The 18,395-nt window shown below is 41.5% G+C and overlaps 1 pseudogene; it reads left to right on the top strand.

The window, feature by feature from the left end:
- The first annotated feature begins 14,638 nt into the window (after positions 1-14,638).
- On the top strand, positions 14,639-16,403 carry LOC101329305 (asparagine synthetase [glutamine-hydrolyzing] pseudogene; annotated as a pseudogene).
- The last annotated feature ends 1,992 nt before the right edge of the window (positions 16,404-18,395 follow it).

Raw genomic sequence — 18,395 nt, 5'->3', positions numbered from 1 at the left:
TGCATCATTCTTGGTTAATGGCCCAAATTAAGCCATCAACCCCCCTAATCAAGCCTTCATTTTGGACATGTTACAGTACTGTAAATAAAATATCCAAAGGAAAATAAAAGCCCTTCCGTTTGAGGCTGGAAGGACCTTTGGTCCCTGGAGTCATATTCCTGAGTCACAGTTTCTCTACGAAGACTCAGGGCAGGCAGGAACAAATCCTCTCCTTCCCTTGGGAGCCCAGGGCCTCTGCTTTCTCACCTCGGCACCAAGATGCTGACTGGGAAGAAAGTAGGGGATACTTCTCCCAGTGCCCCAGAAAGACAGGAGTCCCAAGGTTTGAGGAGACGTCCTCAGTTCTACTTGGAATCAGAGGGAGGCCCGGGAAAAAGTCTCCATGCATATCCTGGATTCTCTGTCTTCTATACACCATATCTAACCTGCTGTTTCCACTAGGATCTCCCCAGGGTCACAGCCATGTGTAGAAATACTAATAATTGCTATTTGGGAAATGAATACTGTGAGAGTTTTTGTCTCAGCTTGTCAAAAGTCAACCAAAGTTTAAAAGGCAAAGTTTAAACTGAAAAACAATGATTGCTCTCAAGATCCAAAATCTCCAACAAATCAATTGGAAAAAGACAGTGCAACAGAGAAATGTGCCAAGAATATGAAAATGAAAGATAAATGGCTTTATAAACATAAGAAGAGTTACCCAATCTCATTAGTAATCAGAGAAATGCTTGTTAAAACCACAATATGACATGATTTTCAAAAATAAAAAGGCTGATAATATTCAGGTTGGAAGGAGTGTGGGGAAAAGGTCATGCTTGTATTTTACTGGCAAGAGTATAAAATGGTGAACATTTTAAGAAGGCAATTTAGCAATACCTAGCAACATTTTAAAGGGAAATCCATTTTAATGATCTGCTCTGTGGAAAGGCAAGTATGCAATATAGACAAGGATACAAATATGTGAATAGAATGTTCATTGCAACGTTGTTTGTAATAGCAAGAAGTTGGAAACAATCAGTAGGGGAAATGGTTAAATACGTTATGTAACATCAATAATATGGAACACCAAGCAGTCATAATGTACAGTTTTGTATATACTGATATGGAAGGATATCCAAGGAATATGGTCAAGGGGTAAAAAACAAAAAATAGTATAATCTTATTTAATTAAAACTATATATTAAATTAAACCATTTAATTAATTGTTTAAATTAATTTAATTTATATTAAACTAGTTTAAATTATATATGTTTAAGTTATATCTATGTGTATTTATATGTTCATAAAAAAGGATTTGTAGAGATAAATCATCCTTTATTATACCAAACATACCAAATGTAACTGACAGTGGTTACCTCTGAGGAATTGGATTATAGGGAGCAATTTTTATTTTTACATTATATATCAATTACGTTTTTTAATTTTTTAAAATAAATTTATGTATTTATTTATTTATTTTTGGCTGCATTGGGTCTTCATTTCTGTGTGCAGGCTTTCTCTAGTTGTGGCGAGCGGGGGCCACTCTTCATTGTGGTGCGTGGGCTTCTCATTGCGGTGGCTTCTCTTGTTGCGGAGCACGGGCTTTAGGCGTGCGGGCTTCAGTAGTTGTGGCACGTGGGCTCAGTAGTTGTGGTTCGCGGGCTTAGTTGCTCCGCGGCATGTGGCATCTTCCCGAACCAGGGCTTGAACTCCAGTCCCCAGCACTGGCAGGCGGATTCTCAACCACTGTGCCACCAAAGAAGTCCCTATTTTTATTTTTTTAATTAAAATTTTTTTTATTTGGCTGCATCACACAGCTTGTGGGGTCTTAGTTTCCCGACCAGGGAGTGAACCTGCACCCTTGGCAGTGAAAGTGCCAAGTCTTAACCACTGGACTGCCAGTTATGGAGTTTTAAAAGTTTTATAGTAAGCTTGAAATACATACATAATTTAAAAATTGAAATAATGAAAGAATACAATAACACAGTTTCTTATTAGAAGAGCAAAACTTTTAAAAGTTAAAATCCAGTATTGGTGAGACAGGAGGAAAAGGGCATGCTCATTCAGGATTGGTGAGAGTACCAACTGGTGCCTGATTAACAAAATGCAATTTGTCACTACCTATCAAAAGTTAAACTGTGTGTACCATTTTACCTAGGAATTCCACTTTCAGGATGTAGTCTAGAGACATACCTGGACAAGTAGGCAAGACACAGGTAATAATGATAATAACAACAACAGCCATCACTTATTAAATGCTTAATAAGCCCTTGGTGCTGTTTTAAGGACTTAAAGACAAACAAAGAGACGTGAACCACACGTCTCATATAAAAGCTTACCTGTGCCAGGTACTTCTCTAAGCTCTTTACATGCTCTGTGTGTGTTTTATTTATTTATTTTTAAAAATTTATTTATTTTGGGCTGCATTGGGTCTTCGTTGCTGTGTGCAGGCTTCTCACTGAGGTAGCTTCTCTTCGTTGCCGAGCACCGGCTCTAGGTGCACGGGCTTCAGTAGTTGTGGCTCGGGGACTCAGTTGCTCCCCGGCATGTGGGATCTTCCCGGACCAGGGCTTGAACCCGTGTCCCCTGCATTGGCAGGTGGATTCTTAACCACTGTGCCACCAGAGAAGCCCTGCTCTGTGTGTTTAATCCTCATAACAGCCCTGTGAAATGAGCACTCTCATGTCCACTTGACAGATAAGGGAGTTACATATACCAAAGGGAAGTAACTTGACAAAGTCATACAGCTAGTGAGCGGCAGAGCCCAGGAAGTGAACCCAGGCAGTTGGCGTTAGACTCTGTGCCTGTGACTCCTACGCTATAATAATGTAGTAAATCATATAATCTTCACAGCTCCTTGGGATAGGTTGTTTTTGTGTTTTATTGTTTGGGTCTGGCCAGCACATACATCTCTTTTTAAGTTTGGTGGGAGACAGAACCCACCAACCACTTCAGGAACCAAAAGGCCAGATACTCACTGTCCCAGGTCCCCTTGCAGCTGGTAGCAAGCATGTGACTCGGTCTTGGACAGCCAGCTGTGCCGAAGGAGGACCATGACACAGAGAAATAGGGACAGTGGGGAGTGGGCTTTGCTTGATGCGGGGGGGCACGCAAGTGTTTGGGTAGGTAGCATGCTACAGAAGCTCCTAGGGTCCCATGATGCTGGTGGAGCCAGGGCTGCACTTGAAATTTGAGAGGTAGAAGCTGCGTTCTGAGAATGGGGTCTCAGACGAGGAAAGCTCTCCGGCTGCTCCTGGCTGCAGTTCAGGCACATCTGTCACTGGGGCCTTATGACTCAGGGGATCCAGTGGTGCTTGACATACTGGGGTGATCTTAGAGACTGTGGCAAGCAAGTCCCAGAAGGAGAGTCCCCAGGGTGGCCCAAAGCGGTGGTGAGGTCCAGCCAACTTCAGCAAGTAACAGTTCTTCTCTTGATAAATAGCTTCTTGTGAGTTTCTGGATCTCAGTAGAAACCAAACATAGGGCCAAGCCCCTTATGAACTGAGGATTATCTGATCCACCCAGCCAGCCCAAGGTCTCACAAGCCCTGGTGCTCCTCGTCTTCAAATAGAGCTGGCTGGAGCCTGATAGTATCCTAAAGGCAGAAAGGAGCCACAGAATGCCCTGGTGTGCCTTCTAGCTTGCCATATCTTGCTAAATAACCTCTCCTCCCTCAGTCCACTCCAGTGGCTTCAGGAGAAGTTAGGCATGAAGACACTGGAAACAAAAAAATAATTCCAGGGGACCTCCCTGGTGGTCCAGTGGTTAAGAATCTGCCTTCCGATGCAGGGGACACGGGTTCAATCCCTGGTCGGGGAACTAAGATCCCACATGCTGCGGGGCAACTAAGCCCGTGCGCCGCAACTACTGAGCCCGTGGCTCTAGAGCCCGAGCGCTACAACTAGAGAGAAGCCCACGTGCCACAACGAAGATGCTGTGTGCCACAACTATGACCCAACACAGACAAATAAATAAATAAATATTACAAAAAAAATTCCAACTTGGATTGCAGGAGACTGGCTCTGCACCATACACCATCACCAGCCAGAAGTGGCTTATTATTAAGAGATTAACAGCAAGAATTCTAAATAGATAAACAAGGTACTACTGTAGAGCACAGGGAACTGTATTCAATATCTTGTAATAACCTATAATGGAAAAGAATCTGAAAAAGAATATATATATATATTTATTTATTTATTTATATGTAAAACTGAATCACTTTGTTGTATACCTGAAACTAACACAACATTGTAAATTAACTATACTTCAATTTTTTAAAATGGTTAAAAAAACCCACCACAGTTAAAAAAAAAAAAGATTAATAGCAAGAATTCTAGAACCAGACTGCCTGTATTTGAATTCTGGTTCCACTAGTTCCTAGCTATATGAATTTGGGCAAGTGTTTTTTTTTGTTTTGTTTTTTTGCGGTACGCGGGCTTCTCACTGTTGTGGCCTCTCCTGTTGCGGAGCACAGGCTCCGGACGCGCAGGCTCAGCGGCCATGGCTCACGGACCCAGCTGCTCCGCGGCATGTGGGATCCTCCCGGACGTGGGCGCGAACCCGCGTCCCCTGCATCGGCAGGTGGACTCTCAACCACTGCGCCACCAGGGAAGCCCTGGGCAAGTGTTTTAATCCCTCTGAACATCTGTTTCCTTATCTCTAAAAGAGAGATAATAAAAATACCTAACCTTGTAGGTTGGTTTAAAAATTAAATAACTTAATGTATGTAAAACTCTTTGAATAGTCCATGCACTAAGTGTTCCTGTTATTATTGCGGTAACAAAGCGCTTCTGAGAAAAAGTTCTAGAGATCTATTGCACAACAACGTGTGCATATATACTTAGCACTATTGAACTGTACATTTAAAAATGGTTAAGACAGTAAATTTAATGTTATAGGTTTTTTACCACAATTTAAAAATGTTTTAACCCTTAGGAAAGCAGAAGTTTTTAGCATGGAATTTTTTTTTGGATGGAGCTTTATTTATTTATTTATTCATTTATTTATTTTGGCTGAGCCTCGTGGCTTGCGGGATCTTATTTCCCCGACTAAGGATGGGACCCGGATCCCCGGCAGTGGAAGTGCGGAGACAACCACCGACCGCCAAGGAATTCCCTGGAATTTTATAAGATATTTACTTTCAAATCTAGAGACGCAGTGGTCTTTTTCTTAAATTGTACATAATTAACAAATGCCTCTTCATTGAAAAAAAATAGTAAAGCCCTTCTGAGAGATGATCCTGGAAGTTAATGGAGAAAGAAAATCCTCCAATGGGTAAAATTTCAAGTAGAATACATCATTGGCTCTTTTGGGAGAAGACACAGAGGATCTATACTGATTCATGTGCAAGGTCAGTGATTTGGCTGGGTGGACAAACTTAGATGGAACAAAATCAGAGGGTTGGGGAAAAGAGGTTTGGGAAGAAGTCTTGTGAATGGACCTCTTAGGAGGGCCCCAGAACACAAGAATATTTGTGTCTAGTAGAGCCACTCACCACAAGGTCGTCTCCCTAGACGCTGCTCCTGGTGGTCAGATGGGTAAGGTGAACCCGCTTTATGGGTGTCATTCTGTTTCTCCCTGAGACATTCTATGAACCAAACAGCTGTGGTGGCAAGGACACAGGCTGTATGTGGCCTTCACAGGATGGACCGCCCCTTACCAAGTCAGACCTAGTGGGGGCTACTGCTGAAGGTCAGCTTGGCCCACAAAAGCTACCAATTCAGCCCACCTACTTGATGAAGGGTGCTTATGTTAGCTCTCCTCCAACAAGGAAGGGGCAGAAATTTGTTCTCTCTAGAAGGCAATTATGCATTTTAAGCCTTGGATTTATTTTCCCTACTCCCATACATCTGCCCACCCCCTACCCTCTGTGGACATTCCAGATGCCTCATACGCTATCGTGGCTCCCCACACGCGTGGCTTCTGACCAAGATCTCGCTGTACAGTGAAAGAGTGTTGACAGTGTCTGGCACGCGAAGTGCTCTGCAAGTATTAGTGTAACCAAAAGCGGGGTCCAGCGGCTCAGTGCTCGAAAGTCCATAAAGAGGCAAGTTGGTGGAAAGGAAAGTTTGCTTTATTTTGGAAGCTGGCAACCGGGGGCGGGGGGTGGGGGGTAGGGCGGATTCCCCCTCCCCCTCCCCGCCCCCTCCCCTCCCCTCCCCTCCCCCCCACCCCCACTGACAATCAGTGGGCAAGAGCTTTTATAGATGTAGGGAGGGGCTACATGCAGAAACAGCACATTCAGCTCTGACAGTCGTCTTGAAATTGGTCATGCGGTGGTCTGACCAGCGTCGTCTTGATTTAAAAAAATATATTTATTATTTATTGTTGTGGCTGTGCCTGGTCTTAGTTACAGCATGTGGGATCTTCGTTGCAGCATGCATGCGGGATCTAGTTCCCGGACCAGGGATCGAACCCGGGCTCCCTGCATTGGGAGAGTGGAGTCTTTACCCACTGGACCACCAGGGAAGTCCCTAGATTGTCTTAAGTACAGTTAATCTTCAGTTCCAGGGTTGGTTTGTTCCCATTTCCTTGAGGCCAATTCTTGGAACTGTGGCATCTTATGTCATGGCTACAGTCTGGTCATCATGTAGTTAACTTCTTCCACCTGCTGGGGGTTTCAGTATCTAAAAGACAGCTCACAGGATATGGCTCTGAATGTTACCTACAGCCTTTGAGAAGGAACTAAAGGTCCTTGACTTTGCTTACAGACTAAACTATTATTGTTTTGTCCTGTTTGACTGCTTTTCTTTGCTTCTGCATTTTCTCACTTCTCTGATTAAACTTATTCTTTGGCTAAAGATTTTCCACAGACAAGAGGCAGGCGGAGGACACGGTGGGGAAGGACCATAGGGTCTTCCTCCATTTCATTAGCTCATCTAATCTTCGCAGAAACCATATTAAGCTAAATACCATTATTATCTCCATTTTACAGATAAGGAAACTGAGTTACAGAGAAGTTTTATAAATGGCTCAAAGTCACAGTAGGTAAGTGAGTGGTGAGGCCAATATATGAATCCAAACAGTTTGGCTCGAGAGTCCATGTTCTTTACCCTGGAAGGCCCATGGGAGTCATGAGTCTTATGTACTCCATCCCTCACAAGCAGTTGGCTTTGTAGAGACTGAGTTATGGCAAAACCCTCTGAGAATGGAGTGCTGACCCCAGAGTGGAGTGCAGTGTATGCTCTGAACCAGCAGCAATTCTATGGCACCATTTCTTTCTCAGCCAGGATACATGGTGGCCCCAGGAAGAGGGAGATAGAGGTGGGAGTGGGGCCTCTAACTACTACACCTAATAACCCATTCACAACATTTTTGCGTGTAGCCCCATGACTCTGGGCTTTGCTGGTTTAGAGGTTTGGTATCCCAAGGAGGTTTGCTTCCACAAAGAGGAGACACCAATAGGCCCATTGCAATGGAACGTGAGACAGAGACCTGGCCATTTGGGGTTTTTCAAGCCATTGAGTAAACAGGCAAAGAAGGGGAATAAGACGTTAGCTGGGATGATTGATCCTGATGATTTAGAGAAAATAAGGTTACTGTTACACAGCAGGGTCAGAGAGGAGGATGTGTGCAACCCAGCGGCACCCCAGGGATATCATATACCATCATGTCCAATGGTTAAAGTTAACAGAAGACTAAACCAGCAGAAGCAAGATAACAGCTAGTTATCCTCCAGGAGTGAAGGTTTAAGTCACTCCATGAGAAAAGAACCCAACCATCTTAAGTCCTGGCTGTATAACATAGTGGTTTAGAGCCTGAGCTCGGGTACCAGACTACATGGATTTAAATCTGAGTGCTAACACATGCTGGCTGTGTACCTGTGTCTACTTTAGTTTCCACACCTGTAACATGGGGATAATAATAGTTCATATCTCAAACGGTTATTTTGAGAATTAACACTTATAAAACACATAGAACAGGGTCTGGCAGGTAGTAAACACTCTATAAATGTTAGCTATTATTAAGACAAAGGAATGAGAAGCAACAGAGGAAGGTCATAAATACCAGTGACAGCCTCAGGCTCAGTTGTGAAAATGAGAACAGTACAGGAATGTTTATACCAGTTTTATTTGTAATAGCCAAAAACTAGTCAGAAACAATCCAGATGTTCGGCAGTATGTGATTGAATAAACTGTGGTGCATCCACACCATGGTAGATTGCAGCAGTAAGAAGAAATGAACTATTGCACAGAGAAAGAAACCATCAAAATGAAAAGGTAACCTACGGAATGGGAGAAGATACTTGTAAATCATCTATCTGATAAGAGGTTAATGTCCAAAATTTATAAAGAGCTCATACAACTTAACTGCAAAACCCCAAACAATCTCGTTAATAAATGGGCAAAGAATCTGAATAGACATTTTTCCAAAGAAGACATACAGATGGCCAACAGGAACATGAAAAGGTGCTCAGCATCACTCATCACCAGGGAAATGCAAATCAAAAGCACAAAGAGGGCTTCCCTGGTGGCGCAGTGGTTGGGGGTCCGCCTGCCGATGCGGGGGACGCGGGTTCGTGCCCCGGTCCGGGGGGATCCAGTGCTCCGCGGCGGGAGGGGCTGCAGCGATGGGGGCACAGCTACAAGTGGAGGCACACACCACGGTCCCGGGCGGGCAGCCCTCAGCCATGGCGCGCGGCCTCCAGCTCCTGCTCCTGAGCTGCGCCTGCAGCGTGGCGCCCCCTGCCCGGGAGGTGAAGGTGGCCTGTTTGGAGGATGTGGACTTGCCTTGCACTGCTGGCTGAGACCCGCAAGTTCCCTACGTGTTCTCCCGGGCCAAGCTTACAGATGGCTGTGTAGAGAGGATGGAGGTGTCCCAGGAAGACCTGTGGTACTCTCAGCAGAGGGGCTCTTCAGCGGCCCCCAGGGAAAGGCTGTATTCCCTGAGGATCCGAAACACTACTAGCTACAACTCGGGGACCTGCAGGTACTCTCTGGGAGATCCAGAAAGGCAGAGAAAGTTAAGTGGGACCGTGATCTTGAAAGTGACAGGATGCTCTAAGGGACGCAAACAAGAGACTTTTAAGAAATACAGAGCTGACACCGTGGGGCCAAGGACACTGGCAGCAGAAGTCCTGGGAAGTACTCCTTAGCGTGAGCCCTCCCAGAGTCTGTCATTAGCCCCACCAAAGAGCCCAGGTAGACGCCAGTGTTGGGTTGCCTCAGGCAAAACAACCAACAGGGAGGGAACCCAGCCCCACCCATCAACAGTCAGGCAGATCAGAGCTCTGGTGAGCTCTGCCCACCAGAGCAACAGTCAGCTCTACACACCACCAGTCCCTCCCGTCAGGAAGCTTACACAAGCCTCTTAGATAGCCTCATCCACCAGACGGCAGACAGCAGAAGCAAGAAGAACTACAATCCTGCAGCCGGTGGAACAAAAACCACATTCACAGAAAGACAGACAAGATGAAAAGGTAGAGGGCTATGTACCAGATGAAGGAACAAGATAAAAGCCCAGAAAAACAACTAAATGAAGTGGAGATAGGAAACCTTCCAGAAAAAGAATTCAGAATAATGATAGTGAAGATGATCCAGGACCTCGGAAAAAGAAAGGAGGCAAAGATCGAGAAGATGCAAGAAATGTTTAACAAAGACCTAGAAGAATTAAAGAAAAAACAAACAGAGATGAACAATACAATAACTGAAATGAAAACTACACTAGAAGGAATCAATAGCAGAATAACTGAGGCAGAAGAACGGATAAGTGATCTGGTAGACAGAATGGTGGAATTCACTGCTACGGAACAGAATAAAGAAAAAAGAATGAAAAGAAATGAAGACAGCCTAAGAGATCTCTGGGACAACATTAAATGCAACAACATTCGCATTATAGGGGTCACAGAAGGAGAACAGAGAGAGAAAGGACCAGAGAAAATATTTGAAGAGATTACAGTCGAAAACTTCCTTAACATGGGAAAGGAAATAGCCACCCAAGTCCAGGAAGCACAGTGAGTCCCATACAGGATAAACCCAAGGAGAAACACACCAAGACACATCGGCATGTAATCAAATTGGCAAAAATTAAAGACAAAGAAAAATTATTGAAAGCAGCAAGGGAAAAACGGAAAATAACATACAAGGGAAATCCCATAAGGTTAACAGCTGATTTCTCAGCAGAAACCCTATAAGCCAGAAGGGAGTGGCATGATATACTTAAAGCGATGAAAGGGAAGAACCTACAACAAAGATTACTCTACCTGGCAAGGATCTCATTTAGATTCGATGGAGAAATCAAAAGCTTTACAGACAAGCAAAAGCTAAGAGAATTCAGCACCACCAAACCAGCTCTACAACAAATGCTAAAGGAACTTCTCGAAGTAGGAAACACAAGAGAAGAAAATACTCCAACCAAAAGACACAGGCTTTCTGAATGGATACAAAAACAAGACACATATATGCTGTCTACAAGAGACCCACTTCAGACCTAGGGACACATACAGACTGAAAGTGAGGGGATGGAAAAAGATATTCCATGCAAATGGAAATCAAAAGAAAGCTGGAGTAGCTATACTCATATCAGATAAAATAGACTTTAAAATAAAGACTGTTACAAGAGACAAGGAAGGACACTACAAAATGATCAAGGGATCAATCCAAGAAGATATAACAATTATAAATGTATATGCACCCAACATAGGAGCACCTCAATACATAGGGCAATTGCTAACAGCTATAAAAGAGGAAATCGACAGTAACACAATAATAGTGGAGGACTTTAACACCTCACTTACACCAATGGACAGATCCTCCAAAATGAAAATAAATAAGGAAACAGAAGCTTAAATGACACAATAGATCAGATAGATTTAATTGATATTTATAGGATATTCCATCCAAAAACAGCAGATTACACTTTCTTCTCAAGTGCACATGGAACATTCTCCAGGATAGATCCATCTTGGGTCACAAATCAAGCCTCAGTAAATTTAAGAAAATTGAAATCATATCAAGCAGCTTTTCTGACCACAACACTATGAGATTATAAATGAATTACAGGGAAAAAAATGTAAAAAACACAAACACATGGAGGCTAAATAATACGTTACTAAACAACCAAGAGATCACTGAAGAAATCAAAGAGGAAATCAAAAAATACCTAGAGACAAATGACAATGAAAACACGACGATCCAAAACCTATGGGATGCAGCAAAAGCAGTTCTAAGAGGGAAGTTTATAGCTATACAAGCTTACCTCAAGAAACAAGAAAAATCTCAGGTAAACAATCTAACCTTACACCTAAAGGAACTAGAGAGAGAAGAACAAACAAAACCCAAAGTTAGCAGAAGGAAAGAAATCATAAAGATCAGAGCAAAAATAAATGAAATAGAAACAAAGAAAACAATAGCAAAGATCAATAAAACTAAAAGCTGGTTCTTTGAGAAGATAAACAAAATTGATAAACTATTAGCCAGACTCATCAAAAAAAGAGGGAGAGGACTCAAATCAATAAAATTAGAAATGAAAAAGGAGAAGTTACAACAGACTCCGCAGAAATACAAAGCATCCTAAGACACTACTACAATCAACTCTATGCCAATAAAATGGACAACCTGGAAGAAATGGAAAACTCTTAGAAAAGTATAGCCTCCCAAGACTGAACCAGGAAGAAACAGAAAATAGGAACAGACCAATCACAAGTAATGAAATTGAAACTGTGATTAAAAATCTTCCAACAAACAAAAACCCAGGACCGGATGGCTTCACAGGTGAAGTCTATCAAACATTTAGAGAAGAGCTAACATCTACCCTTCTCAAACTCTTCCAAAATATAACAGAGGGAGGAACACTCTCAAACTCATTCTACGAGGCCAACGTCACCCTGATACCAAAATCAGACAAGAATGTCACAAGGAAAGAAAACTACAGGCCAATATCACTGATGAACATAGATGCAAAAATCCTCAACAAAATACTAGCAAACAGAATCCAACAGCACATTGAAAGGATCATACACCTTGATCAAGTGGGGTTTATTCCAGGAATGCAAGGATTCTTCAATATACGCAAATCAATCAACGTGATACACCATATTAACAAATTGAAGGAGAAAAACCATATGATCATCTCAATAGATGCAGAGAAAGCTTTCGACAAAATTCAACACCCATTTATGATAAAAACCCTGCAGAAAGTAGACATAGAGGGAAATTTCCTCAACACAATAAAGGCCATATATGACAAACCCACAGCCAACATCATCCTCAATGGTGAAAAACTGAAAGCATTCCCACTAAGATCAGGAATAAGACAAGGTTGCCCACTCTCACCACTCTTATTCAACATAGTTTTGGAAGTTTTAGCCACAGCAATCAGAGAAGAAAAGGAAATAAAAGGAATCCAAATCGGAAAAGAAGTAAAGCTGTCACTGTTTGCAGATGACATGATACTATACATAGAGAATCCTAAAACTACCAGAAAACTACTAGAGCTAATCAATGAATTTGGTAAAGTAGCAGGATACAAAATTAATGCACAGAAATCTCTGGCATTCCTATACACTAATGATGAAAAATCTGAAAGTGAAATCAAGAAAACACTCCCATTTACCATTGCAACAAAAAGAATAAAATATCTAGGAATAAACCTACCTAGGGAGACAAAAGACCTGTATGCAGAAAATTATAAGACACTGATGAAAGAAATTAAAGATGATACAAATAGATGGAGAGATATACCATGTTCTTGGATTCGGAGAATCAACATTGTGAAAATGACTCTACTACCCAAAGCAATCTACAGATTCAATGCAATCCCTATCAAACTACCACTGCCATTTTTCACAGAACTAGAACAAAAAATTTCACAATTTGTATGGAAACACAAAAGACCCCGAATAGCCAAAGCAATCTTGAGAACGAAAAATGGAGCTGGAGGAATCAGGCTCCCTGACTTCAGACTATACTACAAAGCTACAGTAATCAAGACAGTATGGTACTGGCACAAAAACAGAAAGATAGATCAATGGAACAGAATAGAAAGCCCAGAGATAAACCCACACACATATGGTCACCTTATCTTTGATAAAGGAGGCAGGAATGTACAGTGGAGAAAGGACAGCCTCTTCAATAAGTGGTGCTGGGAAAACTGGACAGGTACATGTAAAACTATGAGATTAGAACACTCCCTAACACCATACACAAAAATAAGCTCAAAATGGATTAAAGCCCTAAATGTAAGGCCAGAAACTATCAAACTCTTAGAGGAAAACATAGGCAGAACACTCTATGACAGAAATCACAGCAAGATCCTTTTTGACCCACCTCCTAGAGAAATGGAAATAAAAACAAAAATAAACAAATGGGACCTAATGAAACTTCAAAACTTTTGTACAGCAAAGGAAACCATAAACAAGACCAAAAGACAACCCTCAGAATGGGAGAAAATATTTGCAAATGAAGCACTGACAAAGGATTAGTCTCCAAAATTTACAAGCAGCTCATGCAGCTCAATAACAAAAAAACAAACAACCCAATCCAAAAATGGGCAGAAGACCTAAATAGACATTTCTCCAAAGAAGATATACAGACTGCCAACAAACACATGAAAGAATGCTCAACATCATTAATCATTAGAGAATGCAAATCAAAACTACAATGAGATATCATCTCACACCAGTCAGAATGGCCATCATCAAATATCTAGAAACAATAAATGCTGGAGAGTGTGTGGAGAAAAGGGAACACTCTTGCACTGCTGGTGGGAATGTGAATTGGTTCAGCCACTATGGAGAACAGTATGGAGGTTCTTTAAAAAACTACAAATAGAACTACCATATGACCCAGCAATCCCACTACTGGGCATATACCCTGAGAAAACCATAATTCAAAAAGAGTCATGTACCACAATGTTCATTGCAGCTCTATTTACAATAGCCAGGATATGGAAACAATCTAAGTGTCCATCATCAGATGAATGGATAAAGAAGATGTGGCACATATATACAATGGAATATTACTCAGCCACAAAAAGAAACGAAATTGAGCTATTTGTAATGAGGGATGGGCCTAGAGTCTGTCATACAGAGTGAAGTAAGTCAGAAAGAGAAAGACAAATACCGTATGCTAACACATATATATGGAATTTAAGATAAAAATAATGTCATGAAGAACCTAGGGGTAAGACAGGAATAAAGACACAGACCTACTAGAGAATGGACTTGAGGATATGGGGAGGGGGAAGGGTAAGCTGTGACAAAGCGAGAGAGTGGCATGGACATATATACATTACCAAACGTAAAATAGCTAGTGGGAAGCAGCCGCATAGCACAGGGAGATCATCTCGGTGCTTTGTGACCACCTAGAGGGGTGGTATAGGGAGGGTGGGAGGGAGGGAGACGCAAGAGGGAAGAGATATGGGAACATATGTATATGTATAACTGATTCACTTTGTTATAAAGCAGAAACTAGCACACCATTGTAAAGCAATTATACTCAAAGATGTAAAAAAAAAAAGAAAAGAAAGGAGGAGGGCTGAAGTTTTCCCCTTTGCTCTTCAAAATCTTTGCTTCCTTTTAGATGACTTTATAAAACGGCTTTATTGAGATGTAATTCACATACCATAAAATTAATCCATTTAAAGTGTACAGAGCCCGCAAGTCGCAGCCTGCTCACCTCACACCCGCCCACCCCAATGGAGCCCAGAATTTCTGTGATCGTATTTGAATAAGTCACTTGGAGAGAGCCCGTAGCTCCATTGCACCATGTGTGGCATTTGGGCCCTCTTTGGCAGCGACGACTGCCTTTCTGTTCAGTGTCTGAGTGCTATGAAGATTGCACACAGAGGTCTAGATGCATTTCTTTTTGAGAATGTCAGTGGATACACCAACTGCTGCTTTGGATTTCACCGGTTTGTGGTGGTTGACCAGCTGTTTGGAATGCAGCCAATTTGAGTGAAGTAATATCCTTACTTGTGGCTCTGTTACAACAGTGAAATCTACAACCACAAGGAGCTGCAACACCATTTTGAATTTGAATACCAGACCAAAGTGGATGGTGAGATAATCTTTCATCTTTATGACAAATGAGGAATTGAGCAAACAGTTTGTATGTCGGATGGGGTATTTGCATTTATTTTACTGGATACTGTCAATAAGAAAGTGTTCTTGGGCAGAGATACCTATGGAGTCAGACCTTTGTTTAAAGCCGGGACAGAAGATGGACTTTTGGCCATGTGTTCAGAAGCTAAAGGTCTCATTACCTTGAAGCACTCTATGACTCCTTTTAAAAAAGTGGAGCTTTTTCTCCCAGGACACTATGAAGTTTTGGATTTAAAGCCAAATGGCAAAGTAGCATCAGTGGAAATGGTTAAATATCATCGCTGTAGAGATGAGCCTCTGCATGCCCTGTGTGACAGCGTGGAGAAACTCTTCCCAGGTTTTGAGATAGAAACTGTGAAGAACAACCTACGAATCCTTTTTGACAATGCCATTAAGAAACGTTTGATAATGGACAGAAGGATTGGCTGCCTTTTATCAGGTGGCTTGGTTTCCAGTTTGGTTGCTGCCATCCTGTTGAAGCAGCTAAAAGAGGCCCAAGTACAGTATCCTCTCCAGACATTTGCGATTGGCATGGAAGACAGTCCCGATTTACTAGCTGCTAGAAAGGTGGCAAATCATTGCGAGCGAACACCATGAAGTCCTCTTTAACTCTGAGGAAGGCATTCAGGTCCTGGATGAAGTCCTATTTTCCTTTATATTACATCAAGGAAATACTACATTTCCTTGCTATTTCCTTGATATTATGGTGTTACAACAGTCCGTGCTTCAGTAGGTACTTAATTTCAAAGTACATTTGGAAGAACACGGATAGCGTGGTGATCTTCTCTGGAGAAGGTTCAGATGAAGTTACACAGGGTTACATATATTTTCACAAGGCTCCTTCCCCTGAGAAGGCCGAGGAGGAGAGTGAGCGGCTTCTGAAGGAACTCTATTTGTTTGATGTTCTCTGAGCAGATCGAACTACTGCTGCCCATGGCCTTGAACTGAGAGTCCCCTTCCTGGATCATCGATTTTCTTCCTATTACTTGTCTCTGCCACCAGATATGGGAATCCCCAAGAACGGGATAGAAAAACATCTCCTGAGAGAGACGTTTGAGGACTCCAGTCTGATACCTAAAGAGATCCTCTGGTGACAAAAAGAAGCCTTCAGTGATGGAATAACCTCAGTTAAGAATTCCTGGTTTAGGATTTTACAGGAATACATTGACCATCAGGTTGATGATGCAGCGATGGCAAGCGCAGCCCAAAATTTCCCGTCAGTACTCCCAAAACGAAAGAAGGCTATTACTACCGTCAGATCTTTGAATGCCACTACCCGAGGTGCGCCGACTGGCTGCCTCATTACTGGATGCCCAGGTGGACTAGCGCCACTGACCCTTCCGCCCGCACTCTGACCCATTACAAGGCCGCTGCCAAAACTTAGGTACTCCCTGAGCTGTGGAGTGAAAGTAAATATTTCTTCTCATTATGAAGGGTAGGGGGCTTGGGGGCAGGATGGGTCAACTGCCCAGGCTTGCGTGGGTGTGAAAAAATAAAAGCCTTAAATCTGAAAGAAAGAAAGAAATAAAGTGTACAGTTCAGTGGTTTTTAGTATATTCACAGGTGATGCAATCATCAACACAATTTAATTTTAGAATATTTTCATAATCTCAAAAAGAAAATGATATTCATTAGCAGCCACTTTCCATTCTCCACCCCCAGCCCTAGGCAACCACTCATCTATAGATTTGTTTTTTCTGGACATTTTATATAAATGGAACCATATAATATGTGGCCTTCTTTGTCTGGATTATTTCACTTTGCATGATGATTTCAAGGTCCATCCACATTGTAGCATGCATTAGTACTTCATTATATTTCATGGCCAAATAATATTCCATTGTTTGGCTATACCACATTTTGTTTATCCTTTCATCAGTTGATTGACATATGGGTTGTTTCCACTTTTTAGCGATTATGAATAATGCTACTATGAACATCTGTGAACTAGTTTTCCTATGGACATATGTTTTCATTTCTCTTGAGTATATATACGTAGGAATGGTGAGATATATTTTTCTGTTTGATTGAGGAGGGGGTTTCTTTCTCTTTCATGTTGGAGTCTTTCCTCAAATATCTAGTGATCCCTGGTGATCCTGTTTATATTTAAATCAGAATTTTCAGCATGTCCATCTCAGCCCAGACTTTCAAGGTAGCCGTTGCCTCCAAATTCTAAGATTTTTAGGATAAGACATTCTTGCTTTACCATCTTAAAACCAAAAGTCTTATGTACACCTTAAAAATTAATTACAGAAGCAATAATTATACATATTCTTTTTTAAAAATTACAGTAAAGCAAAAATCTCATTATAACTTCTTCCAACTCTATTTTCCTCTCCAGGGACCAAGTTATTCCCCTCACTCCAGCAAAACATACTTTCTGCTTTAATTCCATTTTGATTGGCAGATTTTCTTGATCTTTTTTGTTTGTTTGTTTTTGTGTTTGACTGTGCCACGTGGCTTGTGCGATCTTAATTCCCCAACAGGGATTGAACCCTTGCCCCCTGCAGTGGAAGCATGGAGTCCTAACCACTGGACCACCAGGGAATTTCCAAATCTTTTATTGCTTGGACATTTTTCAGATATTCCTTGAATTTTGCCCTGGAGTGTCATTATAAATAAGATTATGTAACAGTCACTTTCAACCGTCATCATGAGCCCATTAGCCCATTATATATACATGCCTAGTGTATTTCGTGTGTTTAAATTAACACAAATGGTATCACATCATTCATATCATTCTGTGGTTTGCCCTTTTCACACAACAATGTGTTATATGTTAGGTTCTTTCTCTTTAGCCACCTTGTAGTGTTTATTTGTAATAAATACATTGTATTTAATTTATTCATTTCCCCTTTGATGGGCATTTAGATGGTTTCCAATTCTTTGCTATTACAAATAATGCTTCAATAAACATCCTTGAATCTGTTTCCTTGTGCATATGTGTGATTGTCTATAGGTCATACAGTCAGTTAGCATGTATAGTTTTCAATTTTATTAGATGTTATCAAGTTGTTTCCAAAGTGCCTGCTTCAACGTACACTCCCATCAGCAGTCTATAAAAGTACCTTCCCCCATACCTTCTCCAACAGTTGATATTGCCAAATAATTCATTTCTGATAATCTTACTGGTGAAAAAATAGTATCTCCATATTTTAACTTGTGTTTTGTTAAGTGAGGATCTTTTATATTTTAATTTATCATTTGGATGTCTTTCCTATACATTGTTATTTATATTATTTCCTCATTTTCTTAGGATTGGTTATGTTTTTCCTATTGATATGTAAAAGTGTTCCGAATTAGAGTGTATTTGTTTCCCTGTCGCTTATATTTTACTTTGTAATAGTATCTTGGGTCATAAATTTTTTTTAAATTT

The sequence above is a fragment of the Tursiops truncatus genome, chromosome 1, assembly GCF_011762595.2.
Source record: "Tursiops truncatus isolate mTurTru1 chromosome 1, mTurTru1.mat.Y, whole genome shotgun sequence".
Taxonomy (NCBI): domain Eukaryota; kingdom Metazoa; phylum Chordata; class Mammalia; order Artiodactyla; family Delphinidae; genus Tursiops; species Tursiops truncatus.
The sequence above is the reverse complement of the archived record's forward strand: the minus strand, read 5'-3'. Positions and strand labels throughout refer to the sequence as shown.